The sequence below is a fragment of the Anomaloglossus baeobatrachus genome, chromosome 10 (assembly GCF_048569485.1).
Source record: "Anomaloglossus baeobatrachus isolate aAnoBae1 chromosome 10, aAnoBae1.hap1, whole genome shotgun sequence".
NCBI lineage: Eukaryota > Metazoa > Chordata > Amphibia > Anura > Aromobatidae > Anomaloglossus > Anomaloglossus baeobatrachus.
Genome location: NC_134362.1, coordinates 162,084,423 through 162,112,291, shown reverse-complemented (window position 1 = coordinate 162,112,291; position 27,869 = coordinate 162,084,423). Strand labels below are relative to the sequence as shown.

The following is a 27,869-nucleotide window of genomic DNA, read 5'->3' as shown; positions in this document are numbered from 1 at the left end:
TAATAAATCTGTCTAGACCTTTAATCCACCATCAACCATCAAAAAGCTGAAGAAATCAATTATCAGATACGCGAGAGATGACAAGTTCCTTCCGACAAGACCCTGCGTCCTGTTCTCCGTAGGATCAGCCCCGAGACCTCTCCCTCTCCGCATCATGTTCCCCGGTACCCGCAAGCCTCTATCCATCCAAAACAAGACAGGTTGTGTTTTTTATCAAACGCAAACAACTGGGCAGCCCTGTCATTACAATGCAATGTCAAAAGCTTTCATACGGCCACTTACTAACATGACACAGTGTGAAAAAAAAAAATCTCAGCTCAATTTAAGTCTCATGCAAAGAGCTTACAATTGTAATTAAATCATTAAATTCTTGTCTACGCTTCACAGAGCGTAGAGAAATTAACTTCCCACCAACCTCATTTTCTATTTGAACATGAAATAATGATTTTCTGCCAGTCTAATTACAAAGCCAACATCTGATCAAGGCAGCATCCAGTAGGGATTATCAAATGCTCGCGTATTAGACCTCATTACCAGCTTGAGTGCAAAATTATTACATCTTGTAATTGGATGGTGAGATTTATATACAGATCTGCCTGGTTTCTGTAAGATTGTAATTACAAGCTTGGTTGGTTAGCTACTTATCAGAACTTTGCAGGAAAACAAAACAATATGGCTCAGTGAAATGAGCATTTCATTAACCTCTCACCTTACCATGGGGGGAACTGGTGTAACATTCATGTATGCATTAAGCAAAATGGGTTCATCCATTTCTCCGCCGGGTTGTGATGGCTGAGCATAAGAGTCTGTTTCATTTATTTAACCTGGGTAATCTGTATTGAAAAACTATATAAATGAGCTGTCTATTCTTGCAGGATAGGCTCAATGTATCTTTTACTTACGGCTAACTAGCTGTGAAACCATTATCCTGCAACCGGACGTCGGCTGTTTTTTTTTTTTTGGAAAACCAATATTGATTTTTTTTTATACATCAAAAATAAATACAAGTAAAAAGAAAAATCCCAATTTTTATTATTATTTTTTTTTTCTTCCAGGCGTTTAATCAATGCATGGATGAGAAGGAAGGAGGGAGAGTGAGAGGAGAGAGAAGAAGAAAAAAAAATTGTTCAATTACCGAGCAAACATGATTTTTCTTCGTCTTTTTTTAACAAGTGATTTCACAGAGCAAATCAATGTTGGCAGGTTAGGCTGACTGCCACTAATCTTGGCATTAGGAATCTCCAATCAGAACTGCGCAGGTAATGAAGTTGTTATTTGGGCTTCATAGTTTAGATTAGATTCTCAGTAAGGATCAATGCCGCACTAAAATAGGATTGATAAAACCTTGATAGGAATCTGAATCCCTCAAGCCACTGAGTTTACCGTTGGCTTTTATTCTGTAAATAGAAGAGAGAGGGGCCATGGCAAAACCCATTACTGACTGGTCCTCTAAAGCTATCGCGTGCCGCGGAGACAAGTGTATTGCTTCGTAGGCGGTAAGCCGTGCAGTAGCAAAGGGGTTAACCTTGAAAATAATCCACCCAGGAGCTAATCGCTTATTTGATTTATGCCACAGTGATAGCGTAGAAATAAAACAATATATAATAATAATAATAATAATAAATAAAATCACCGAGCTGCTTGGCTTGATGAATGCACATTGTGCATTGTAGTATGTAGGTTAAACAAATTGCTATACGCGTTTTGAAAACATTACTCAATCTTTTATGGAACAGTTTAAATTTCCTGTTTGGCGACTTCATACACAAAAGACAGAGGCGGCTGTGTATCCAGACAATGGCGGTCTATTATCATGTCATAATGCAACGTATTGTATGAGAATCAAATGAGTCTCTCCATCCTTTTACAGGATGGGAACAGGGTTGGATGGGGTACAAGGTGTTCTCATGTGTGATAACTGGTCTCGAAAGAAAAGTAGATCAAGACTTTAGCTACAAACTATAGTCTGAAAGTAACAGCAAATGTTCTATAGCTGTGTTTCTCAACTCCAGTCCTCAAGACCCACCAACAGGTCATGTTTTCAGGTTTTCCTCAATATTAGACAGGAAATCATTCCATCATCTGTGCAACATTAAGGACATCCTAAAAACCTGATTGAGGAAAACCTGAAAACATGATTTGTTGGTGGGTCTTGAGGACTGAACTTGACAAACACTGCTATGGAACATCCTGAAGACCCACCAACAGGTCATGTTTTCAGGTTTTCCTCAATATTAGGGAATAATTCCATCACCTGTGCAACAATAAGGAAATCCTGAAAACCTGATTGAGGAAAACCTGAAAACATGCTCTGTTGGTGGGTCTTGAGGACTGAACTTGAGAAACACTGCTATGGAACATCCTGAAGACCCACCAACAGGTCATGTTTTCAGGTTTTCCTCAATATTAGGGAATTAATCCATCACTTGTGCAACAATAAGGAAATCCTGAAAACCTGATTGAGGAAAACCTGAAAACATGATCTGTTGGTGGGTCTTCAGGATGTTCCATAGCAGTGTTTCTCAAGTTCAGTCCTCAAGACCCACCAACTGATCATGTTTTCAGGTTTTCCTCAATATTCGGGAATAATTCCATCACCTGTGCATCAATAAGGAAATCCTGAGAACCTAATTGAGGAAAACCTGAAAACATGACCTGTTGGTGGGTCTTCAGGATGTTCCATACTGGAACTTTCTGAAGACTCACCAACAGATCATGTTTTCAGGTTTAAACAAGAAAAACTGAAATATCACATGGTCATAAGTATTTAGACCCTTTGCTCAGTATTGAGTGGAAGCACCCTTTTGAGCTAGTACAGCCTTGAGTGTTCTTGGAAATGATGCAACAAGTTTTTCACACCTGGATTTGCGGATCCTCTGCCATTCTTCCTTGCAGACCCTCTCCGTCAGGTTGGATGGTGAACATTGGTGGACAGCCATTTTCAGGTCTCTACAAAGATGCTCAATTGGGTTTAGGTCAGGGCTCTGGCTGGACCAGTCAAGAATGGTCACTGAGTTGTTCTGAAGCCACTTCTTTGTTATTTTAGCTGTGTGCTTGGGGTCATTGTCTTGTTGGAAGGTAAACCTTCGGCCAAGTCTGAGGTCGAGCACTCTGGAAGAGGTTTTCTTTTACGATATCTCGGTACTTGGCCACATTCATCTTTCCTTCAATTGAAACCAGTCATCCTGTCCCTGCACCTGAAAAACACCCCCATAGCATGATGCCGCCACCCCCATGTTTCATGTTGGGATTGTATTGGGCAGGTGATGAGCAGTGCTTGGTTTCCTCTAAACATACCGCTTTGAATTATCACGAAAAAGTTCTATCTTCATCTCATCAGACCAGAGAATCTTATTTCTCAGTGTGGAAGTCCTTCATGTATTTGTTTGCAAATTCTATGTGGGCTTTCATATGTCTTGCATTCAGGAGAGGCTTCTATCTTGTCAATCTGCCATAAAGGCCCAACTGATGGAGGGCTGCAGTGATAGTTGACTTTGTGGTACTTTCTCCCATCTCCCTACTGCATCTCTGGAGCTCAGCAACAGTGATCTTGGGGTTCTTCTTTACTTCTCTCACCAAGGCTCTTTTCCGATGATTGCTCAGTTTGGCTGGATTGCCAGGTCTAGGAAGAGTTCTGGTGGTCCCAAACTTCTTCCATTTACGGATTATGGAGGCCACTGCGCTCTAAGGAACCTTGCGTACTGCAGAAATTCTTTTGTAGCCTTGGACAGATCTGTGCCTTGCCATAATTCTGTCTCTGAGCTCCTTGGGCAGTTCCTTTGACCTCATGATTCTCATTTGGCCTGACATGCACTATGAGCTGTGAGGTCTTATATAGACAGGTGTACGCCTTTCCAAATCAAGTCCTATCAGTTTAATTAAACAAATCTGGACTCCTATGAAGGAGTAGAACCATCTCAAAGAAGAGCACAAGGAAATCTACAGCATCTGGCTTAAATATGAGTGTCTGAGCAAAGGGGCTGAATACTTATGACCATGTGATAGTACAGTTTTTCTTGTTTAATAAATTTGCAAAAATTTCTACATTTCTGCTTTTTTTCTGTCAAGATGGGGGATGGGGTGCAAAGTGTACATAAATGAGGAAAAAAAATAAGTTTTTAGAATTTACCAATTGGCTGCAATGAAACAAAGAGTGAAAAATTTAAAGGGGTCTGAATACTTTCCGTACCCGCTGTATGTCACCCATTCGTGGTTTCCTTTGTGTAATTTTCCCTATTTTTTATGTTTTTATTATCCCAAAATAGATAACATCAATTTTAGATATTTTTGTTCTCCAAATTAATTCCTGCTGTTAGCGTAATGATTTCAAGTATTTACAACAATTTACAAAAATTTGCCAAATTCTCATTCATTTTAGAGCAATTGTCACATTTTTGCTTTATGCCTTTTTTATGTGAACAGTTGTTTTATGGCTCAACCAAAAAGGGTGTGTGACTTATTTGGAAAGGAATGTGTCTTATTTGAGAAGAGGTGTGTATTATTTTGAAAGGGGTGTATCTTATTTGAAAAGGGGTATGTCTTATTTAAAAAGGGGTGCGTCTTATTTGAAAAAGGTGTATGTTATTTGGAAAGGAGTTTGGCTTATTTTGGAAAGGGCTTATTGTATGGCAAACATTTTAGTGAAAAAGCTGAATTTAATAGTGTGCCATCCAAGAGGTTAGACAAAAGTTAGGCAAGTATGTAACAATGTGTCACTTTTGTTATCCAGAATGAGCCACTGGGAGCAATTTCAGACAGGTTCTGCTCCATTTTCTGCCCTTTTTTGGCACTTTTTGGCCACAGTCACACTACTACACATCTATGTGCATTCCTATAAAGCATCGGGAGAATTTCAGACAGGTTCAGCTCCATTTTCTGCCCTTTTTATGGCACTTTTTGGCCACAATTGCTGTACTACACATCTATGTGCATTTCTATGTGCATTTAAGAGCAATTTCCACATGTTTGCCTTTTGCCTCTTTTTATATGAATAGTAGTTTTATGGCTCAACCCCTATTTGGAAAGGGTGTGTCTTTTTTTGAGAAGGGGTGTGTCTTATTTTAAAAGGGGTGTGTGTTATTTGTTATCAAGAATGAGTCACCTGGAGCAATTTCAGACAGGTTCTGCTCGATTTTCTGCCCTTTTAATGGCACTTTTTGGCCACAGTCACACTACTACACATGTATGTGCATTCCTATGAAGCACTGGGAGCAATTTCAGATAGGTTCTGCGCCATTTTGTGCCCTTTTTATAGCACTTTTTGGCCACAGTCGCACTACTACATATCTATGTGCATTACTATAAAGCATCGGGAGCAATTTCAGACAGGTTTGCTCCATTTTCTGCCCTTTCTATTGCACTTTTTGGCCACAGGCGCACTACTACACATCTATGTGCATTCCTATAAATACTAGGAGCAAGTTCAGACAGGTTCTGCTCCATTTTCTTCCCTTTTTATGGCACTTTTTGGCCACAATCGCACTACTACACATCTATGTGCATTCCTATAAAATACCGGGAGCAATTTCAGACAGGCTTGCTCCATTTTATGCCCTTTTTCTGGCACTTTTTGGCCACAGTCGCACTACTACATATCTATGTGCATACCTATAAAGCATCGGGAGCAATTTCAGATAGGTTCTGCGCCATTTTCTGCCCTTTTTATGGCACTTTTTGGCCACAGTCGCACCACTACACATCTATGTGCATTTCTATAAAGCACCAGGAGCAACTTCAGACAGGTTCTGCTCCATTTTCTGCCCTTTTTTGGCACTATTTGGCCACAGTCACACTACTACACATCTATGTGCATTCCTATAAAGCATCAGGACCAATTTCCGACAGATTCTGCTCCATTTCCTGCCTTTTTTATGGCATTTTTTGGCCACAATCGCACTACTACTTATCTATGTGCATTCCTATAAAGCATTGGGAGCAATTTTAGACAGGTTCTATGCCACTTTCTGCCCTTTTTATGCCCTTTTTTTGCTATAATCGCACTACTACACATCCATGTGCATTCCTATAAAGCAAAATTTGGGTCACACGTCAACGGTTTCTGGTCATGCCAGTATTTTTGTCCCACATAGAGAAACACTGTGTACATGCAAAAGCCCTAAGGAAATCAAAAATGGCAGAATCCGACGGCTCACTTACCCTTTTAAAACGTTCAATAGGCAAAGTTCTAATGAAAATTCTAACTAAACTCACGTTGATTTATCTGCTGAAAGAAAATGCACATATAAAAAGTATCATTAACTTTACTGCCACAGCCAGGGTCTAGCAATAGTCATATTTTCCAAGCCGCTCTATGTAAACGCCATTTTTTTTATTTGCAAGGCGAGTTATTTTGAGATATAATTCAGCGGCAACCATCCGGGAGCAGTGCTGCTGTATAACACATACCACAGCTGGGTGAGCAGGAATCAATACCGGATCAATACAGTAGGCAAATCAATCACCCGGGGTTTTCTTTTCGAAATATTTAATTAAATGTGCTGGCAAATAAGTTGAGGATTTATTGTTTGATTCTAAGAGCATTACTGATTTTTCTTTGCTAAATTTCCACAAGGGAACCCCGGCGCGTCCTTTCTCTGTGGATTATAAGAGGCTGGGGACAGTTTTTCAATATATAATAACGTGTATATATACATGGTTATAGACACGGTCGACGCTTTAAATAATCTACTGTGCCGATGACTCATTTCACCGCCCCGAGAAAGGCAAGCCTTGACGTTAAGAGATGTTTTTAGTAAATTATTCCATCTTACACAAAATCTATTCAGCTCCTTATGGCTGACAAGGGGGAACAATTTCTATCGATTTTACGTTAGAAGGTTCTCTGCCTACTTCTCTTTTTTTTTCGGCCGCGAGTGCCACGCTGGCAAAGAATTAACCCTTCCAGAAGAAGACGATTAATGGCAGACCTCCTGCAGCGGAGAGGCCGTTAGCAATGCAGACACACATTATGTCACCCTATTACACACAGAATGAATGATACCATTTATAATAATTAGAGTTAAATATTAATAATCTACCTTCATTTGTTTAGCAATGATAAATATAGCATCAGTTGCGACCCTGTAATTAGACCGTCGAGAACGGAGCTACGTTGTTAATAATACTAATAATTTGCTTTGATAAAACAAAGAGCAATTTTTTTTATTTCTTATTTTTTTACTAGACCCGTTCTTGAAATATGCCTTCATTTCCTTAATGCATGCTTTATTCTCTCTCTGGCCATTAATCACTTAGTGAGACAGAAAGTGCAGAATGGGTATGGCTAATGATTCCGGGGGTCCACCCCTGCTAATAGCTCTCATCATTATTTATTTCCTTTTATACCAATAATTCAGTGCAATTTCAGGTCCGCTCCTATGATTGGCACGGCACGGAGCTAAGCAAAAAATGGAACACTTTGTCAGATTGCGAGCAGATTGATTTTCATCTTTCAATCCTTCAAATCCAAAAATGTATATTATATCATAACGCAAAATGAGAGATTTGTGTATTAATATATTATGCTTTTTTTATATTTTGTTTTTGTCTATCCAGATAATATGGCGCCCAAAAAGGGATGTCCAGATGGTGCGGATTTTACACAGAAATTTCTGAACTAAAATCCACATCATATCTGCAAAAAAAAAAAATCATCTGAAATTCTGTCTCAGTGCTCCTGTCTGTGCCCTCTCCCCCTGTTTCCATGAGCTGCTGTTTTTTATATATCTGGATTAATAGAAGAAAACGTTTTGATTGAAGTGTGCCTGTGTTCCTGATATAACTGTCACAATGACTTTGGGATAGCAGAGAACCGGAACTCCTAAGCTGTCCCTCAAGCTAGGCTTCCCTATGCTATCCCTATACTCAGATATACTCCTAATGGTGGAGAGGTCTGAGTCTTTTTGACAGCTTTCAACTCAATCTTGAGCCATGGCAACTTGATGCATGAATGCTGTGTAGGAAGATCGAGTTATGTGTTATTCTTAATCTCAGGGATACTCCTAATGGTGGAGAGGCCTGTGTCTTTTTAATTGCTTTCAGCTTGATCTTGAGCCATGGCAACTTGATGCTTGAACGCTGTGTAGGAAGATCAAGCCCTATGTCATCCATAATCTCAGGCATACTCCTGATGGTGGAGAAGCCTGAGTCTTTTTAACGGCTTTCAACTCAATCTTGAGCCATGGCAACTTGATGCATGAACACTGTGTAGGAAGATCGAACTCTGTGTCATTCCTGATCTCAGGGATACTCCTAATGATGGAGAGACCTGTGTCTTTTTAAAGGCTTTCAACTCGATCTTGAGCCATGGCAACTTGATGCATGAATGCTGTGTAGGAAGATCGAGCCCTGTATCATCCTTAATCTCACGAATACTCCTAATGGTGGAGAGGCCTGATTCTTTTTAACGGCTTTCAACTCAATCTTAAGCCATGGCAACTCAACTTGATAGATAATCGCTGTGTAGGAAGATGAGCCCTGTGTCATCCTTAATCTCAGGGATACTCCTGATGGTGGAGAGGCCTGAGTCTTTTTAACAGCTTTCAACTTGAGCTTGAGCCATGGCAACTTGATGAATGAACGCTGTGTAGGAATATTGTGCCCTGTGCCATCCCAGGGATACTCCTGATGGTGGAGAGGACTGTGTCTCCTTCCTGGCCCTGCTCCTAACCAGACCTGATCTAGTTCCCCTTCCCCCAGGGAGGGATGACACAAGAGTGTGTTGAAACTACAAAAAAGACAGACAATGGAAAAAACAAAATTCTGTCACACAGGATAAGACAATAAGAGATTCAGGAGGGAAACAAGAGCAGAAAGGAGGTATAAAATAACAGGGGTAATCTCTACAACCGCACGAAGCAGAAAGCACCACTAAACACAACTTTACCAGAGAGTCTGGAACACCACCCCACACAGAACAACACAGAATAAACTAAAGCTGGCATGTGTAGAAGAATTCAACCAGCATAAATAGGAGGGGAGCAAATATGTTAGGCCTCCACACAACATGTGGATTGCTAAATTAAAGATAGGTAAAACTGTTGTTGCATACCTCGGGGCACCAATACTTGTACATATCTTTCTTTTAGCAATCGACATGATGAAGGTCTGGATTTAAGACTGGATTTAAGACTGAAATGTCAAATTATATTCTCGCCACGCTGCGTACCAATCAGAGTAGCATTGTTCTCATCAGCAGAAATGCTGATCTCCTGTGAGTGCCGGTGCTCTGTCGGCTGTCACAGGAAGTGAGTCATGCTATCATCAGGGGTCATCAGCTGACCCCGCACTACCATGGTAACACATTGACGTCCCACGATCCCCGCATTGCAGCCAGGAATCTTAATTTCATATCAATGGATCTTGCAGACGCAATTCTGTAATATCAACAAATATTTACAAATATATTAAGAATGTGATGTTTTTTTAAAAGGTCAAAATGAATGCAAAATGTATAAAAGGGCACACAGAAATCACCCCAAAGGACAAGCTTGCTCTATAACAATACATGGCTACACTATTGCTTCCACTTTGACACTATACTGCTTAATGCAGGAACAAAAGTGCCATAATGGGAATATATGATGTTATAATGACCTCATTTTTCTTACTTTGAGATATAATATGGCGAAGCATAGGAAAACATTAATGCTGTCCAGTGTGTGTGTGTATGTGAAGGGACGTATGAGGGGTGACTGGTGATTCCTAAGATCCATTTCAAAAACTATTAAAATTGCATGTGTCTTATGAAAATCTTAATACCAGCACTATAAATTCATCCATAACATGAACACGTCCTGCCTATTATTGCGTCTTTTTTTTTGTGCCACCGGTGCAGCTCTCGCTTGTCAAAACAAAAACTGGAAAGATGTCCTGTGATATTAGGTAGGTTTTATGTGTTGTGCAACATCCACATAAATGTTAAGGCCCAATGTTATACAACAAAAGAGCAGCAAGAAACATAAGAGGTCTTTGTGCAAGACCAGTATATGGACCCTCTGCAGTCATTATGTACTCCTTTGTGTCCGTGACATAGGTTTCTTGCTGATTTGGAGTAGTAAGTGGCCCACTTATCCCTTGGGCATTTGTGTGACTGTACGCTAATGGTGTGTCCACCCCTGCACCAAATGACCACTATCCACAGCATCACACTGCGTCCAATGGCTTAATTGTTTCATATAATACATCCTGGTGCCATCTGTTTCCCAGATAAGTGACGCACACACACCAACATCATGTAAAGTAATATGTGATTCATCATTCATAGTGATGAGTGAGCACTAACATGCTTGAGTGCTCGGTACTCGTAACTAGTGATGAGCGGGCACTACCAGCTCAGGTGCTCGGTACTCGTGAGTAGTAATGAGCAAGCACTACCATGCTCGGGTGCTCTGTACTCGTAACTAGTGATGAGCGGGCACTACCATGCTCTGTACTCGTAACTAGTGATGAGCGGGCACTATCATGCTCGGGTGCTCACTCATAATTAGTGATGAGCGAGCACTACCATGCTTGGGTGGTTGGTACTTGTAACTAGTGATGAGCGAGCACTACCATGCTCGGGTGGTCGGTACTCATACTTAGTGATGGGCAGGTACTACCGTGCTCAGGCACTCACTACTCATAACTAGTGATGATTGGGCAGTACTGTAGGGGGGGTCAAGGCTACACCACCCTCCTTCAGAAGTAGTCAGCACACAGAAGGTTTTATTTGATGTAATAAAATGTAACATGTATTTTGTAAATGGCAACCAGGTGACAGTGTGGTAGTGTCGGCTGTCCTGGCACTTGGGTAGGCAGATAAAGGGTTAAGAGAAAGGAGGAGGATAGTATACACAAATAGAACAGAGTATAGAAGGAGGATAGAAGAGTCCCCAGTAGGAGATAGAGAGAAGAGGCCATACTATTGAACTGATTAACGATCCTTAGGGTCAACACTTTGATCATGGATACACAGGTTCCTGCTCTTTAGAGGACTGTGAAACTGCATCCCCAGAAGCGGGGTTTAGTCCAGTCAGTTGGAGTGGCGTCCATTCTTTCCTTGATAAGAAAACCCAAAGAAATCCCCTGCGAGACCGAAGGTCAGTGGGCCCTTAACACAGAAGGGTTGGTCCTAGCCACAAGCACGAACGGAGGAGTGCTGTCACACATAGCCCTTCCAAAGCGCAAGTGTGTCGCCCTGGGCAAGCCAGGGGACACAGGTCACACACCACTACACCCCACACTCCAGGTAGGCACATCACAGCTAACCAGAAATCCTTGTTGCCTTCCTCCAGGAGTCTGATGATGCACACCAGGGGGTGGGCCAGGCGGTTGGCTCCGCCCACCGAGGAGCTCACAACTCTGGAGGCAGGAAGTAACCAGGCAGATTAGCCCAGGCAGGGCAAGAGTGAAGTTGAGTTAAGCAGAGGAGTAAAGAAAGTGAAAGTTAAAGTAGGAAAGTGGAAAAAGGAGGAAAGCAAGTGAAGTGACAGAAGAGAAGGAAAGCCTGAAGGGTCCAGCTTTGTGTAGGGCCAGAACAGCAAGGTCAGCAACGGCGGTGACTGTCTGGAGGGGGACCGTTTGGAAGTTCCTGGAAGGACCCCGTTGGCTGTGTGCCCGGTGGTCTGGAGCAGTGTTCCGAAGGACAGTCAGCACCAGAGCAGGGGCTTTTCGGATCCCAGCAAGGCTTGGAGTCACTGTAAATTGCTAAATCCGTTAGTGAAGGGGACGTAGATCCCCCAACAAGCAAGTCCTGATTGACGGCAAAGGTCCAACCACAACGGGGAAACACCGCCACCGCGAAGGCACCAGTTTCCCAGGGCCGGCGCCTGCGGGCAAAGTGTGGAGCTCCTCCGGCACAGATTGCAGTCGGGGAGCGGGTAACCGGTGGGAATCCACCGCTACCAAACAGACATTTCAAAGGTGCAGGGAAGAGACCGTCACCGCTAACCACAGGGAACCGCAGCACCGTGAACCGTCCGAGGGACCCGTCCAACCAGCCGTTTGTTTACCGAGAACTGTGTTGTGTTTACTGGCTGAGTGAGTACCTCAGTGCCGCAAGGCACAGCGCTGCCCCTGCGCCCCTGCACCCCACTGGCCCCCGGGATCACCAACCCCTACCCACGGAGGGGCAACACAACAACTGGCTGCTCCACATCACCATCCCCGGGACCCCCACATTGAGCAGCGGTGGTGAAATCACCACAACCGTGGGTGGCGTCACGAACTATAACAATCCCCACACCCAACCACAAAACCCCCCTTTCACTCACGGGCGAGGAGTGTCGCTCGAGAAACCCCGGGATCCGGCCCACCGCTCGAGCCACCACTGAGCAGCTGCCGGACCCGAGCAGAAGGGGTGAGCGCGGTGTGCTGACACCCTCCTCCCCGCCCGCGACAACTTGGCGTCACGAACAGGATCTTACCGCTCTGCCGTCTGGTAGAGGTGCGCCTTGTTACCGCCGGAGGTATCCGGCAGAAAAATTTCAGAAGCCGCCATCTTTGGCGCGAAAAGTTCCCGCTCGAGCGTCTTCTCGAGCAGTAGAGGCGCGAAGGCCAAAACCCCGCCCCGAGAGAGGAGGGGCCGGAAAGAGCTAAGGGGGACGCGATGGCGGCTGGACGCATGTAGCTGCGGCTGTAAAAGCAGGGACGCCAGGACTCTGCTGACATACTGGGTTCCTGGAAGGCACGATTGCCAAGATGTACAACCTAACCCCCAATGAGGAAGTCCCCGCGCCCGGCACGGCGACGTGGTTGAGGGACCGGACCGTCCCGCTGAGTAATCGTCTGCAGGCTCATATGCAACTCCTCCTGGAGGAGTGGGAGACCGACATGGCGGACGTAGTGGCTGCTATGCGAGACGCGAGGCTGAAGAGGAGTTGGAGGAGCGGGTAAGCGACCCACGCCCCTGTATTCCTGAGGGATCAGCCGTTAGAGCTGAGGGGCCCGGCCGGCTTCCGCTCACCCTGCCTCTCTCCCCGCTACCCGTGATAGTTGCTGCCGCCCCGCCATTAGGCCCGCTACCTGCCCAACCGGTAGCGATACCCTGCCCAGCCGCTCCGGCGGACCAGCCAGCTGCAGACGTCCGGGACGTCCCTGAAGTATACCAGGGGGAACCGCTAGAACCGCGGCCCCTTAACAGCATGGTGCCAGACCCTGAGCCCGAGACCGTGGCCTGGATGAAGGCCCGGGTGATGCAATTCCACCAGCGTCAGCAGGATCAGATCTTCCGGATGATGGAGCAGTGGACCAACGAGGTGGAGGAGCTGCTTACAACTGCCCCGAGGTACGGAGGGGGAATGGATGTAGCAGAACCGACTGGTGACCCACGTCCCTATGTTCTCCCAGGACCGGCCGCTGCGGCTGAGGGCCTAGTCTCGGCCTGTGCATCGCCCTTGCCGTTACTTATGAGGCGCCTTAATGTCAGCTTGCCAAATCTGCTGCTCCGTGCTACCGCAGAAGGGGCTGAAGTGCTGGAAGTTGGAGGCCAGGAGGCTGCGACAGCTGGCGGCAACCCGCCTGACGCAGAAGCACGAGATGACGACTCCGGCCCTAGTCCCGGGTCTGCTGCTGAGTTTGAAGAGGCCAGTGAGCGTTCCCGCTATGTATGGGACCCCATGGTTGTCCATGCCCCGTGTGCCAGTGGAAATGGGTACCGGGTGCCCCTGTCACCGCAGGCATGTCAGTGCATGTTTGATGTGCCGGTGGCAGAGGATGGGTCTGCCTCAACAGAAAAGTACGAGTAGGGCCGTGGGTGCCCGTTGCACCGTCCCCGTTGGGACCACCACTTTGTTTGTTTGACAGTTTGCAAAAGAATGATAAGGAAAATGAAAATTACCGAGTCTTTCACCTGATTTGTTTGTGATTGAACCGGCAGGAGCCGGCACCGTTGTCCCCGTGGGGACCGTTTAAAGTTTTTGCATGGGAACTATCCATGGACAAGCCCGTGAACTTGCAGGGCACCACAAACGTTAAGTGGCTTGTAAATATGTTGGGTACCGTTACCGTTTCCGCAATGCCGCCTCCGGAGAGGCAGGTTGGAGGGAGGGCCCTGAGCAGAGCAGGCCAGGGCCCAGCCACCAAAGGGACCGGTGGCCACCCTCTGGAGGGGAAGGACAGATCCCGCTCGGGTAACTTGTGCTGGACTGTGGGTCAAGGGGTGCTGCCTGGGTTTTAGGGGCAGCATCAGGGCCAGGTTGCTTGGGTGGGAGAGAGCGGAAACCGTGACCGTATACCGTTGCAACGTTTAAGTAAATGTGCCTCCCGTCTTGGGAAGAGTTATGATTAAAAATGTTATTAATGTTTTCTTAACCCTGTTACCCCTTTTTCAGAAAAATAAAACCGGTGTAGGACGGCAGCCCGCGGACGGTCTGCATTTTGCTAAGGGGGAATGTGTCGCCCTGGGCAAGCCAGGGGACACAGGTCACACACCACTACACCCCACACTCCAGGTAGGCACATCACAGCTAACCAGAAATCCTTGTTGCCTTCCTCCAGGAGTCTGATGATGCACACCAGGGGGTGGGCCAGGCAGTTGGCTCCGCCCACCGAGGAGCTCACAACTCTGGAGGCAGGAAGTAACCAGGCAGATTAGCCCAGGCAGGGCAAGAGTGAAGTTGAGTTAAGCAGAGGAGTAAAGAAAGTGAAAGTTAAAGTAGGAAAGTGGAAAAAGGAGGAAAGCAAATGAAGTGACAGAAGAGAAGGAAAGCCTGAAGGGTCCAACTTTGTGTAGGGCCAGAACAGCAAGGTCAGCAACGGCGGTGACTGTCTGGAGGGGGACCGTTTGGAAGTTCCTGGAAGGACCCCGTTGGCTGTGTGCCCGGTGGTCTGGAGCAGTGTTCCGAAGGACAGTCAGCACCAGAGCAGGGGCTTTTCGGATCCCAGCAAGGCTTGGAGTCGCTGTAAATTGCTAAATCCGTTAGTGAAGGGGACGTAGATCCCCCAACAAGCAAGTCCTGATTGACGGCAAAGGTCCAACCACAACGGGGAAACACCGCCACCGCCAAGGCACCAGTTTCCCAGGGCCGGCGCCTGCGGGCAAAGTGTGGAGCTCCTCCGGCACAGATTGCAGTCGGGGAGCGGGTAACCGGTGGGAATCCACCGCTACCAAACAGACATTTCAAAGGTGCAGGGAAGAGACCGTCACCGCTAACCGCAGGGAACCGCAGCACCGTGAACCGTCCAAGGGACCCGTCCAACCAGCCGTTTGTTTACCGAGAACTGTGTCGTGTTTACTGGCTGAGTGAGTACCTCAGTGCCGCAAGGCACAGCGCTGCCCCTGCGCCCCTGCACCCCACTGGCCCCCGGGATCACCAACCCCTACCCACGGAGGGGCAACACAACAACTGGCTGCTCCACATCACCATCCCCGGGACCCCCACATTGAGCAGCGGTGGTGAAATCACCACAACCGTGGGTGGCGTCACGAACTATAACAATCCCCACACCCAACCACAAAACCCCCCTTTCACTCACGGGCGAGGAGTGTCGCTCGAGAAACCCCGGGATCCGGCCCACCGCTCGAGCCACCACTGAGCAGCTGCCGGACCCGAGCAGAAGGGGTGAGCGCGGTGTGCTGACACCCTCCTCCCCGCCCGCGACACAAGCTAATCCCTGTGAGTGGGACGGATAGGCTTAAGGACTATTTGAATCAGTTCATGCAGTGTGATGTTAGACGGGAGAATGAGGGGCCTTGTGGTGTCCGATGAGCCCAGGTGCCAGGAAAGCGCTCGGCCGATAAATTAAATGTTGAAGTGGAGTCTGAAGGGAACCCTGTTGGGACCAGAAGCGGTGCCTGTGTTATGTGAATGGAAAAAGTCCCTGCAAAGAAGACCAGTAATGTTCGGTAGTTTAAAGAAAATATACTGGCGCCGGCTTTATTGAATCAGAGAATGAATAGACTGAGGCAAAAGCATCCTTGCATTGGAGCAGCAACCGAGAGGCAAGGGGTTACCGAGCGACTGCGCTGCGGCCTGGTGACCCCTGTACACACGACTACCATTGTCTCCCCTAGCCATTCTACATTACTATGATCAGGGGCTCGATACTGATAACTAGTGATGAGCGGGCACTACCATGTTCGGGAGCACGGTACTCGTAACTAGTGATGAGCGGGCACTACCATGTTCGGGAGCACGGTACTCGTAACTAGTGATGAGCGGGCACAACCATGTTCGGGAGCACGGTACTCGTAACTAGTGATGAGCGGGCACTACCATGCTCGGGTGCTCAGTACTCGTAATGAGCAGTTGATGCTCGGAGGGGCGCAACTCATTCACTTGAGTATAATGGAAGTCAATGGGGACTTGAGCATTTTTCCTGGTATGGTTGTGTTCGCTCATCACTAATCATTTGTCATTCGAAGCCACCTACATCTATTCCTTTATGGTCCATTTCTGATGCTCACAGGCCCACTTTGGGCCTTTGCAGTGCTCAGGGTTCTCTGATCAGTCTGCAGCCCCATACCTGGCACTCTATGATACTGACACCTACAGATCATTGCCAGCAGTTACTTGTTCAGCAATTTGTGCTACAATAGCTCTTTTGAGGGATCTGATCTGATGGGCTATCCTTAACTACCCACACAGATAAATTATAAATGGAAAAATGGCTGAACCAAGTCATTGTCAATGTGACTGGCCGACCAGGCAAGACAAGGATACGGTCATTGGAATTTTGACAGCCTATTCTTTTGTTTTCAATGGACATATAAGCCTCTGGAAAAGGTTCCGGGCAGCAATTTTCTCTTGTCTAATTCTGGAAAATACATAAACGTTTGGCCAAACTGGACGCCCATGTGAATGAACAACTCTGTAGAGATAGCGATCTCATGTGTATGACCAACTTATGCTTCCCATGATCCTGTCGCTAGTTCACAGATTGTCTTCTATGGACCATTTTTGGTAACTACTAACCAATGGTTTAACTAGAGTCCAATGGGCTAAAATTTGGACCTAACCGCCCACCTGCATGTTGTTCAGATGTATGGGCCCGTGTAGCATTCTAAATCCTATAAAGACATACGGTACATGTTTACCTACTCCTCCCATAATGAAATAATGTCCCCAAACCTGGCCAACAGCTTGTATGCGGTACAGGTACCTGGCGGGTCCCTATACTGCAATATATTTAAGCTGAATATATGTAATCGGCGCTGCCATGAGCAGACCCTCTTTGCACCTTCTGCAACCGCAATCGTTATGCCCATTCTACTAACCACTGCATAGAGGGACACATCACAATGATTTGGCCATCACAATGACCAACATGAGGGCTCGATAAAGATATCCCAATCCCCACCCTGATTCCAGGACACTACAACAAGTAATACAAAGAGAAATTTGGAAAAAGCTGAGGAGCAAAAAGTGTAATAGGGATTTATCTGATGATAAAGGTTAATAAGGTGCAGGGAATTTCTCACCTAGTAAAGTTGTGCAACACAACAAGGATCAAGCTTAGATTTGTCAGCTGTTGAAGTCCCACGGGTTGCACGTCAATGGGGAGGGTGTCACTGTGCTGGTGGACAATACGGCTAGAAGGTTGGTGGAGTTTTCAAACTAGGGACTGGAAGGACGGTATATCACATACACGGTTTGGGGGTCTCTTGCATAGTAGTGATCACAAAATAATATGTTTTCATGTATCCTTTAATAAGATGTATGGTAGAAGGTCTACAAAGACACTACATTTCAGGAAGGCAAATTTCCAATGTATAAGAGATAAACTTAGTGCCATAAATTGGGACAATTTCCTGAGAAATAAAAGTACACAAATCAGATGGGACTGCACCCTAACTTACATTCTTCAACTAGCATTTCCAATCTTGGCACAGTATACTAAGTGGTGTTTACATCTACAGCTCAGGAAGCAAGTTACCAACATCTCACAACTGTTCTCAATACATTTCATAACTAGCCTCTGCAATAAAGGTAACTCATCTCTTCAAGCAAGTCTCTAGTTTATCAGTATTTCACTGATATCCTGCAGTTAACCATTTCCTTTCTACAAGTCCCAGTTTACATACATTGCAGGGGTGGCAAGGGGGCTCAGTGGTTAGCACTGCAGTCTTGCATCGCTACGGTCATGAGTTCAAATCCAACCAAGGACAACATCTGGAAGCAGTTTTTATGTTATCCCTGTGTTTGCATGGGTTTCCTCCCAAACTCCAAGACTTACTGATAGGGACTTTAGATTGTGATCCTCAATGGGGAGAGTGTTGCTGATGTATGTAAAGCACTATGCAATTAATTACGATATATAAGTGAATAAATATTATTATATTGCTGCTTTCAACCTTTACCTTGCTGGAATATACCAGACTGCATTTACTACTCTGCCACTCCTGTGATCTACTGCATCTCTGCTGGAAGATACCAGTTTTATATACAGTTACTGTTCCAATGCAAATCTGCAAATCTAGTTTAGCTGCATCTTGTGCTACCTGTTTCACATATCTGTCTTCCGTCCTGCATATTCGTCTGCCCTGGTCTGTGCATTGTCCTTAAAGACTAAAGGGGGCTTTACACGCTGCGACATCGCTAATGATATATTGTCAGGGTCACAGTGTTTGTGACGCACATCGGGCGCCGTTAGCGACATCGCAGCATGTGACACATACGAGCGACCTTCAACGATCGCAAAAGTGGTAAAAATCGTTGGTTTTGGAGAGGTCGTTCAAACACCAAATATCGTTGTTTGGGCACTAGCAAGGTTGTTTGTCGTTCCTGCGGCAGCAGACATCACTATGTGTGACACCGCAGGAACGAGGAAACTGACCGTACCTGCGTCACGCCGGCAATGCGGAAGGAAGGAGGTGGACGGCATGTTCCGGCGGCTCATCTCCGACCCCTCCTCTGCTATTGGGCGGTCGCTTAGTGACGCCGCAGTGACGTCGCTATGACGCCAAACGCACCTCCCCCTTGAAGGAGGGATTGTTCGGCGGTCACAGCGACGTCGCACAGCAGGTATGTGCGTGTGACATTGCCATAGCGATAATGTTCGCTGCGGCAGTAGTCACCACATATCGCACCAACGACGGGAGCGGGTGCTATCGCTCGCAACATCGCTAGCGATGTCGCAGCATGTAAAGTACCCTTAACTCTGCTGAATTATTACCTCTAGTCCATGTTGCTCATTCTTATCTATGGATTAGGAAATCCACTTCACCAAGTAAGCCCACAAGACTTATTGGCAATGCCCCATGGGGCAAAACATGAATATGAGCATTTTGTCACAGAAAGGGTACCATTTATTGGAGTAGCTATCATATAAGTTGAAGGGTTAGTCCCATATACTCAAAGCAGGAGTACACTGCTCATCAACTAGATGACTCCTTTATTTCTGGAGGATGGGCACTCCTGATGATGCTTTGTCTCTGTATCATCTGATATTTATGAACATCCAACAATATCTGGCAAAAATCATGTGTCGGAACATAGTCTATAATTGTTTTAGTGCTTTTTTGATAATACCTACAAACATTTACCCTATAGCTTCCAGTGATTGTCAGATCTGTCGTTGAGTATACCATCGAACATGGCAATGTCATTCCCGTTCCTCTCTTCCATGTTTCATATCTGTCGTTTCAGCCTGCCATGGATGATCCAGAGGAGGCTTTACGCTTTCTAACCTGGGGTTTAAGCTGTGCAGCAGGAGGATGAACATGTCGATTGGAAATCAATGTCATGGTTACAATAATAATGGCTAAGCTATAAAACCAGCCATGGACAAAACATATAAACTGGGCCAAAAGCCAACATCATGGGACCTACGCCTGCTACGCTCTGCAGAAATCCTCTCTGCGTGTTACACCGGGCTTCAAAAAGCATTACTCACAATAGCTCTTGTGATTGATTTTTTAATATGAGGATAGTATCATTTTTCAGTGGCATATTAATGCTGATGATGTGGGATGATGCCTGAGCGCTTTCCATCCCATGTCTGTTAAACTGCTGAAGGATATGTATTTAGCCATAGGTCATTCCTCAGTGTCAGATGCAACTCTATTATTCCTGCTACGTACTCCCCTGTTTGATATCGGAGAGCTATGAATCCTCATCGCCATCTATAAAGAGCTTGGGAAGGAGATAGAAAATATAAACTATGGAAATCTCCATGGTGGATGATTTTAATGGTATTTGGACCAACCAAGAAACTCTACATCAATTGTCGAAAAGAATATACACATTTATCATAGATGAGTGAAATGCGAAGATCCTATGAAATTCACATTTTACGTTTTTTCAGGCTACGTGGTCTTTATCTGCTACATAGGCTTAGTACAGTAAGTGGGGTACAACTACTGATGCATTGATGGATGATGATAAACAGGTCTGATGGTCAAGTTTATCAAAGTAAACCCAATATACCAGTTACGTCCTTCCATGTTTATATAGGTCTTTAAAGGTCTTTAACCCCTTTACAAAATTTAATGTAAGTTTATGTCATGGTCGAGAAGGAGTTCCCTCAACATGACGTAAATTTACTGTATAGCGATCATGCGAGCACAGGAGCTGTGCCCGCACAACTATTGCCGGGACCTCATTGTAAGTAATAGCCAAGCTCCGGCTGTCACTGCCAGGGCCAACCCCTTCACTGCCCATGGCTTTTTAACTCCTAAATGCCAATATCAATAGTGATCTGTCATGATTCTTATGAGCAGAACATTCTATATTGTTCTTCTATGCTGTCCTGCAGAGCCGATAAACGTTGCCTATGGTGCAGAGCGTTTTGAAGAATGACTGCTCTGCTGCTTGTTTAACAGTACTGGGTTCCACGCTGGTCCTGGGAGGTGCTCACACAGATGCTTCTCGTTCCCGGTGATTGCACTGCTTCATTAGGGAGTGTGTTAACTCAGGACTCCGCCAGTTGTACTTTCTGGTTTTAGTTATGCTGTTGGTTCCCCTGGTGCTCAGTGTTCAGAGCTTGGCCTCTCAACTCCGGACTGTTGCCCCCCCACCCCCCTCTGTTTCTGTTGTGACTCACTGGCTTCTGACCTCGGACTTACGACTGATCACGTCCCTATCTGCTTCCTGTATTTTGGTACGTATTCGCCTTGAACCCTGACCTTCGGCTTGTACTTTGACCTCATCTTTGTCTGCCTCCTGTGTACTGTCATGTTCTCCTGGTTTATGATCTCAGCCTGTCTGACTACCTCTCCATTTACTGCATGCAAGTAGTGTCTATCGTCACATAGTGACAATAATCACATGATCACAGCATTTAAGAAAATTGGAGAAGGAATGTGCTCCTTCTCCCACCAGATCGGGATCCCTGATGTGATCACAGCAGCCCATTCATTGCCATGGCACCTGGAAAGCAAATTAATATCTCTGGGTCTACTATTTATGGTAAGCTGTTAGACCACGCCAGGAGAATGGTCTAAAAGGTGTTCTGTCAGGGTAACACTGTAGGTGTAATGTTCTGTACCCCAAGTTGCTACCAGTAGCATTCAACTCAACCCAGAAAAAAATCAAGTTCCCACTCAGGTCTATCATCTGTTACCAGAACTATAGGGGGTTTCCACGTTACTAGAAGTACCAATAAGTGCAAGGTCGTGAAGGGGTTAATAACACAGTTTATAGCTTTTAAAGATGTGCTCATATTTAGCAGAGTATAGTTGGAATCAGTTCACCAGTCGCTTGTATAGAAAGCCTATTAGGTCAAGGCAGTGGTCCAGACAATTTATAAATTTGTCATGGTTCCTGGTAGACAACAGGTTTGCCCACGTAACTTTTTATTTTTTCTGGACAGGTTATCAAAAAATTACGGACAACCACATTAGAAGATCATAAATAATCGTTAGGATGGTAAGTGATACATGTCTACAGCTCATTATTCTGATAAGAAGACATTATTTGTATTCATTTTAAACTGTAAAATGATAATCACAGTCAAAATAATCTGTATATATTTATTCAGCTTAAAAAAAACTAATTTTTTAACAGTTTGGAAAAAGTTGTCCTATTTTTAGGGACTGTCCTCGATAGAAATGAATGATCTTGATCTGGAAAATTACAAAATCGTACAATCCTTGGCAGGATTGGGTCGGGATCGGAAAACCCAACATTTGACCAAAAAGTCGGAAATGTTCGGTTTGGATCTGTACATTTTCAGTTTGCAGAAACTATACTCTCTCCCCATAACATATCCCCATAACAGCTATATCAAGTATTGGCATGGCTGTGATTGGCCAAGGAAATCACGGTAAAAAAAAGGAAGCAAAATGGATAAAGCAATATATACTTACCGAGTCTCCCTGCAGCTGCAGTGCTACTTCCAAGACCGCTCATTATCCCTCATACATATTCACTGCTTTCCCCTCCTACCAGAGTCTCTGATTGGCTGCAGTCAGACCACGCCCCTAGACAGCATCTGTGATTGGTTAGACTTAATAAATAAACAAAATGCCATGCGGGCCCCCTATATATTGATACCAGCACAGATAAAGCCCAGTAGAGTGGAAATTCCAGGACTTTCTGGATGGTTGACAAATGGTAGCCCATGCTTTGTTTCTTTGTGCTCTGTAGTATTGACAATGAAATTAGAAGTGCAAATTGCTGGATAACGGCACCATCGCCACAACCAATTTAGCGATGGCTCTAAGAAATAGTCACAGCATTTGGTCTAAATAAATTCCTAATAAATTTGCCTTGTCATTTGGCCGGGTCTCGGCTGTGTGAAGCCATCTTGCATTTTAATTTGGCCCTGCAGTTACTTATTTCATTATTGATCAAACATAATGCTGAATCAATGTTCATCTTGTTACTTGGACCATTTCCGTGTAATACAGTGATAGCGATGCCCGAAGTTACTCATTCTCATCCGAAAGTGAATTCACCATAAAATCAATGCCTGTTTGCTAGTTATATCAGACAGCAGGCGATGGTGTGAATATATACATACACTGTTCGTACTTCTGCATTATATTGTGTCCCATCGAATAGTAATGAAAAAATTCCACAAATGAAAAAAAAATCCTTATAGGTGGTCGCGTGTTCCTGCCCCTGAAGACACCAGTCTCCTCTATGTCTTGTAATGGGATGTGTCATGCATAGTGATAAGGTATAGGACTGTTATGTAGGTCATTAGAGCAGATATATAGGAATGTTATGTAGGATACAAAATGTGTTAAGCAATATTAATATAAGGTATAATAAGGTGTAGTGTAATGCATAGATGTAGTAGTGTTGGTATGTGTAAGGTATTACATTGTAGGAACGTTATGTAGGGTACAAGTCATCGTATAAGACAGGATGGTTACTAACGAGAAAGACCTGCCCAGCACAAGATGACTGCAGGGACAGAAATAGTTAAAGCGTAACTGTCATTTTAATTCTAATTTCATAAATCAATGTGCAGATGAAAATAAGATACTTTGTAATAAATCTTATCAGACAAAGTTGCCAGAATTGATCTGTCATTATCAAAATTCTCAATTCTGAAGTAAAATCTGTAGTCAGTGAAGACTTTCCCATTATTGAGATAGGAGATGGCAGTTGGTGCTGATGAGATTCTATACAGATAGAAGAGGAGGGGTGGAGCTCTGCAACTAGCTCCTCCCTCTGCCTCTAACTCTTCCCTCTGTCTATAGCTCCTACCTCTGCCTCTAATTCCTCTCTCTCTGCCTCTAGCTTCACCCTCTGCCTCTATCTCCTCCCACTGCCTCTAACTCGCCCTTCTGTCTCTAGCGCCTCCCTCTGCCTCTAACTCCTCCTTCTGCCTCTAACTCCTCTCTCTGTCTCTAGCTCCTCCCTCTGCCTCTAGCTCCTGCCTCTGCCTTTAGCTCCTCCCTCTGCCTCTACCTCCTGCCTCTGCCTTTAGCTGCTCCCTCTGCCTCTAGCTCCTCCTTCTGTCTCTAGCTCCTCCCTCTTGCCTCTAACTCATCTGTCTGTCTCTAGCTCCTCCCTCTGCCTCTAGCTCCTGCCTCTGCCTTTAGCTGCTCCCTCTGCCTCTAGCTCCTCCATCTGCATATAGCTCCTCCCTTTGAATCTAGTCCTTCCGTCCACCACTAGCTTATCTCTTTGCTTCTAGCCTCTCCCTCTGAATCTACCTCCTCCATCTGCCTCTAACTCCTTCCTCTGCCTCTAACTCCTCCATCTGCCTTTAGGTTCTCCCTCTGCATATAGCTCATCCCATTTCCTCTAGCCCTTCCCTCCACCACTAGCTTATCTTTTTGCTTCTAGCTCCTCCCTCTGCCTCTAACTCCTCCCTCTGCCTCTAACTCCCCCCTCTACTTCTATCTCCTCCTTCTGCCTATAGCTCCTCCTTTTGCCGATAGGCCATCACTAGCTAATCCCGCAGCCTCTAGCTCCTCCCTCTGCATATATCTTCTACCTTTGCCAATAGCCTCTCCCTCTACCAGCTAATCCATTTGCCTCTAGCTCCTCCCTCTTCCTCTAGCTCCTCCCTCTGCCTCTAGCTCCTCCCTCCACCCCTAGGTCCTCCTTCTACCTCTAGCTTCTCCCATCATTATAGAATTTCATCAGTAACAACTGCCATCTCCTATCTCAATAATGGGAAAATCTTCACTGAATACAGATTTTACCTCAGAATTGAGAATTTTGATAATGACTGATCAATTCTGGCAAAGAAAAAAGCAAATTTGTCTGATAAGAAATATTACAAAGTTGCTTATTTTCATGTGAACAATTGATTTATGAAATAAAAAATTAAAACAACAGTTATGCTTTAATTGTTTGACTAGCCCACAAGGGGAGGAGTTAACTCATAGTGAAAGAGACTGGTTTCAGTTTCACAAGGGAGATGGGGAACAGCTTGTGACGAGTACAGACGTGCAAGTCAGTTAGGTGCTAAAGGCCTAATCTAGTGGGTGACTCGTGGCAGTAACAACAGCTAAGACTGGAGAGGGAGACAGCAAGATCTGAGGAAATGGATTGAGGCACGGAAAGTGGCTGAGGTCCAGAGTGAAGGTCAGCATTGAGACCTAGTGCTGTCCAAGAATGGAGTGACTTTCGTAGAGAAGGGTCTGGAGGTGGACACTTATCAAAAGACCTAGGGTAGTTTACAGGTCATTGGGAACGGACTGAAATGGGAACATAAGTGAAATGGGTAAAGAGTCCAAAAGCATGGGCGAATCCCTGTTGCTGAGAAGATGCAGAACCGCCGGTGGGCAAGATTGAGTTTCACATTCTGTGGTGTTAGGCTGGGAGGAGATAGAAGAACTGGAAAAGTGCTGGTAGAGAAGATGGAGAAGGAAGTACGTCCAATGGTGTCTGGTACTTTGGAAACAGTGCTTAAGTTATGTGCCTGCTGTCTCATGTGTAAACCTGTGGTGGAAGACCTGTGGAAGCTAAAGCTGGTGTCACACACAGCGACAACGACAACGACGTCGCTGCTACGTCACCATTTTCTGTGACGTTGCAGCGACGTCCCGTCGCGGTCGCTGTGTGTGACATCCAGCAACGACCTGGCCCCTGCTGTGAGGTCGCCGGTCGTTGCTGAATGTCCAGCTTCATTTTTTGGTCGTCACTCTCCCGCTGTGACACACACATCGCTGTGTGTGACAGCGAGAGAGCGACGAAATGAAGCGAGCAGGAGCCGGCACTGGCAGCTGCGGTAAGCTGTAACCAGCGTAAACATCGGGTAACCAAGGGAAGTCCTTTCCCTGGTTACCCGATGTTTACGCTGGTTACCAGCCTCCGCTCTTGTTGCCAGCGCCGGCTCCTGCTCTGTGCACATGTGGCTGCAGTATGCATCGGGTAATTAACCCGATGTATACTGTAGCAAAGAGAGCAAGGAGCCAGCGCTAAGCAGTGCGCGCGGCTCCCTGCTCTCTGCACTGTGACATGTAGCTGCAGCACACATCAGGTTAATTAACCCGATGTATACTGTAGCTAAGAGAGCAAGGAGCCAGCGCTAAGCAGTGCGCGCGGCTCCCTGCTCTCTGCACTGTGACATGTAGCTGCAGCACACATCAGGTTAATTAACCCGATGTGTACTGTACCTAGGAGAGCAAGGAGCCAGCGCTAAGCGCGGCTCCCTGCTCTCTGCACATGTAGCACAGCGACGTTATGATCGCTGCTTCTGCTGTGTTTGACAGCTAAGCAGTGATCATAACAGCGACTTACAAGGTCGCTGTTACGTCACCGAAAATGGTGACGTAACAGCGACGTCGTTGTCGCTGTCGTTTAGTGTGAACCCAGCTTAAGTAAAAGACTGATAAGAACTGTTGGCCTCTGTTACTGTCTTCACTGCAGATTGGTCCTGGTTCACCAGATGCAACGGTGAAGAGCGACCTACAAAAAGATATGACCTGCACTACACAAGTCCATGCACTCAGCCAGGACCACAACTCCCCTGGTGGGTACCGAGAAGAACGGGAACGACTTCCGCACCGGGCACCCTCACATGTTCACGTGAAACCACATTGACCGACTGGGATAGTGTCTGTCCTTTATGTTTGTCAGACACATGGTGTCTCATTTTAATATTTAATATCAATAAAGACTTATGTTTTAGAGGTTTGTCTCAGGTGGTCTCTTCTGAATCTTACCTCGATAGCTTATTTTTGGATGTGGTTTATTTTGATAGTGTCTGCCTGGCATACCTTTTGTATTTGTTTCAATAAAGAATAGCCCTTTACGTGGGTACCAAGTGCCGCTATTTTCTATTTTGGACAACCTCTATAATTACATATCATTGATAGGGAAAAAAAAATATGTATTTGAAAAAGGGCTATGCTGGATATGAAAAATTGTACATCTAGCATGTATCTGCAAAAGATGGATGGACTAAAGATGCTGACCTAACACTTTAGAATTTTTTTCCTTCATGCCCCCATTTTACTGTCTAGATGCCACAATAGTTTGTCTTAGGCCCCCTTCACACGTCCGTGAAAAACACGTGCGTGTGTTACGTTCTGTTTTTTGGGTCCATGTTCCGTTTTTATGTCCATTTTTATGGTACGTGTGGCATCCGTGTGAATGGCGTATGCTAGCTGTGTGTGCGTGTGGAATGTCCGTGTGTGCGTGAGATATGTAAGTGACATGTCCGTGAGTTGCCCGTGTGAAATGTTCCGTGTGTGATGCACAATGACGTTGCTATATGCCCGCTGACAGCAAACAGACAGCGTAGCGCGATGAGAATGAACTCGGGTGAACTTCACCCTACTTCATTGTCATCCCCTGGCTCTGTCTGTGTCGCGTACTGATTAGCAGTCACCTGTGAAGGACTCACCGGTGACCACTAATCCCCTGAGTGACTGAAGTGATCAGCGCGATTAGCGCTGCTGTCACTCAGGTTACCTGCGGCTAGCTGGATCCTCCACCCGAGACCGCAACTCACCTGTGACTTCATCGCTGTCACTCGGGCGACTTGCTGTAATAGTTGGAGGATCCAGCGGTGGCCGTGAGTAACCTGAGTGACATCATCGCTGATCGCGCTACTCACCTCAGTTGCTGCGTGGAGCTGACAGGAGCGGCGGTGTTCTTCTACAGCTCCTGTCACCTTCATGTAGCAGAGCTGAGAGCGTCGCGGGACCTCCATGGATTACGCCGAATTGGAGGGGTTTTCGGGGCTTAATAAAGTGGTGAACGAGGATGGGTTTTTTTGTTTATTATTTCAAATAAAGGATTTTTCGTTGTGTGTGCTTATTTTCTTTAACTTACAGGTTAATCATGGAAGGAATCTCGGGGAGACACCTGTCATGATTAATCTTGGACTTAGTGGCAGCTATGGGCTGCTGCCATTAACTCCTTATTACCCCGATTGCCAACGCACTAGGGCAAATCGGGATGATGGGTACAGTCCCGGGACTTTCGCATCTAATGGATGCGGCCATTCCGGGCAGCTCCTGGCTGATATTGTTAGGCTGGGGGGCTCCCCATAACGTGGAGCTCCCCATCCTGAGAATACCAGCCTTCAGCCATTTG

At 45.7% G+C, this 27,869-nt stretch overlaps 1 long non-coding RNA gene across 1 annotated transcript; it reads left to right on the top strand.

Moving 5' to 3' along the window:
• The first annotated feature begins 1,179 nt into the window (after positions 1-1,179).
• LOC142254619 (uncharacterized) lies at positions 1,180-26,350 on the top strand. The gene is made up of 3 exons (XR_012727281.1): positions 1,180-1,259; positions 21,730-21,785; positions 26,196-26,350. It is a non-coding gene; the product is annotated as an uncharacterized LOC142254619 (long non-coding RNA).
• The last annotated feature ends 1,519 nt before the right edge of the window (positions 26,351-27,869 follow it).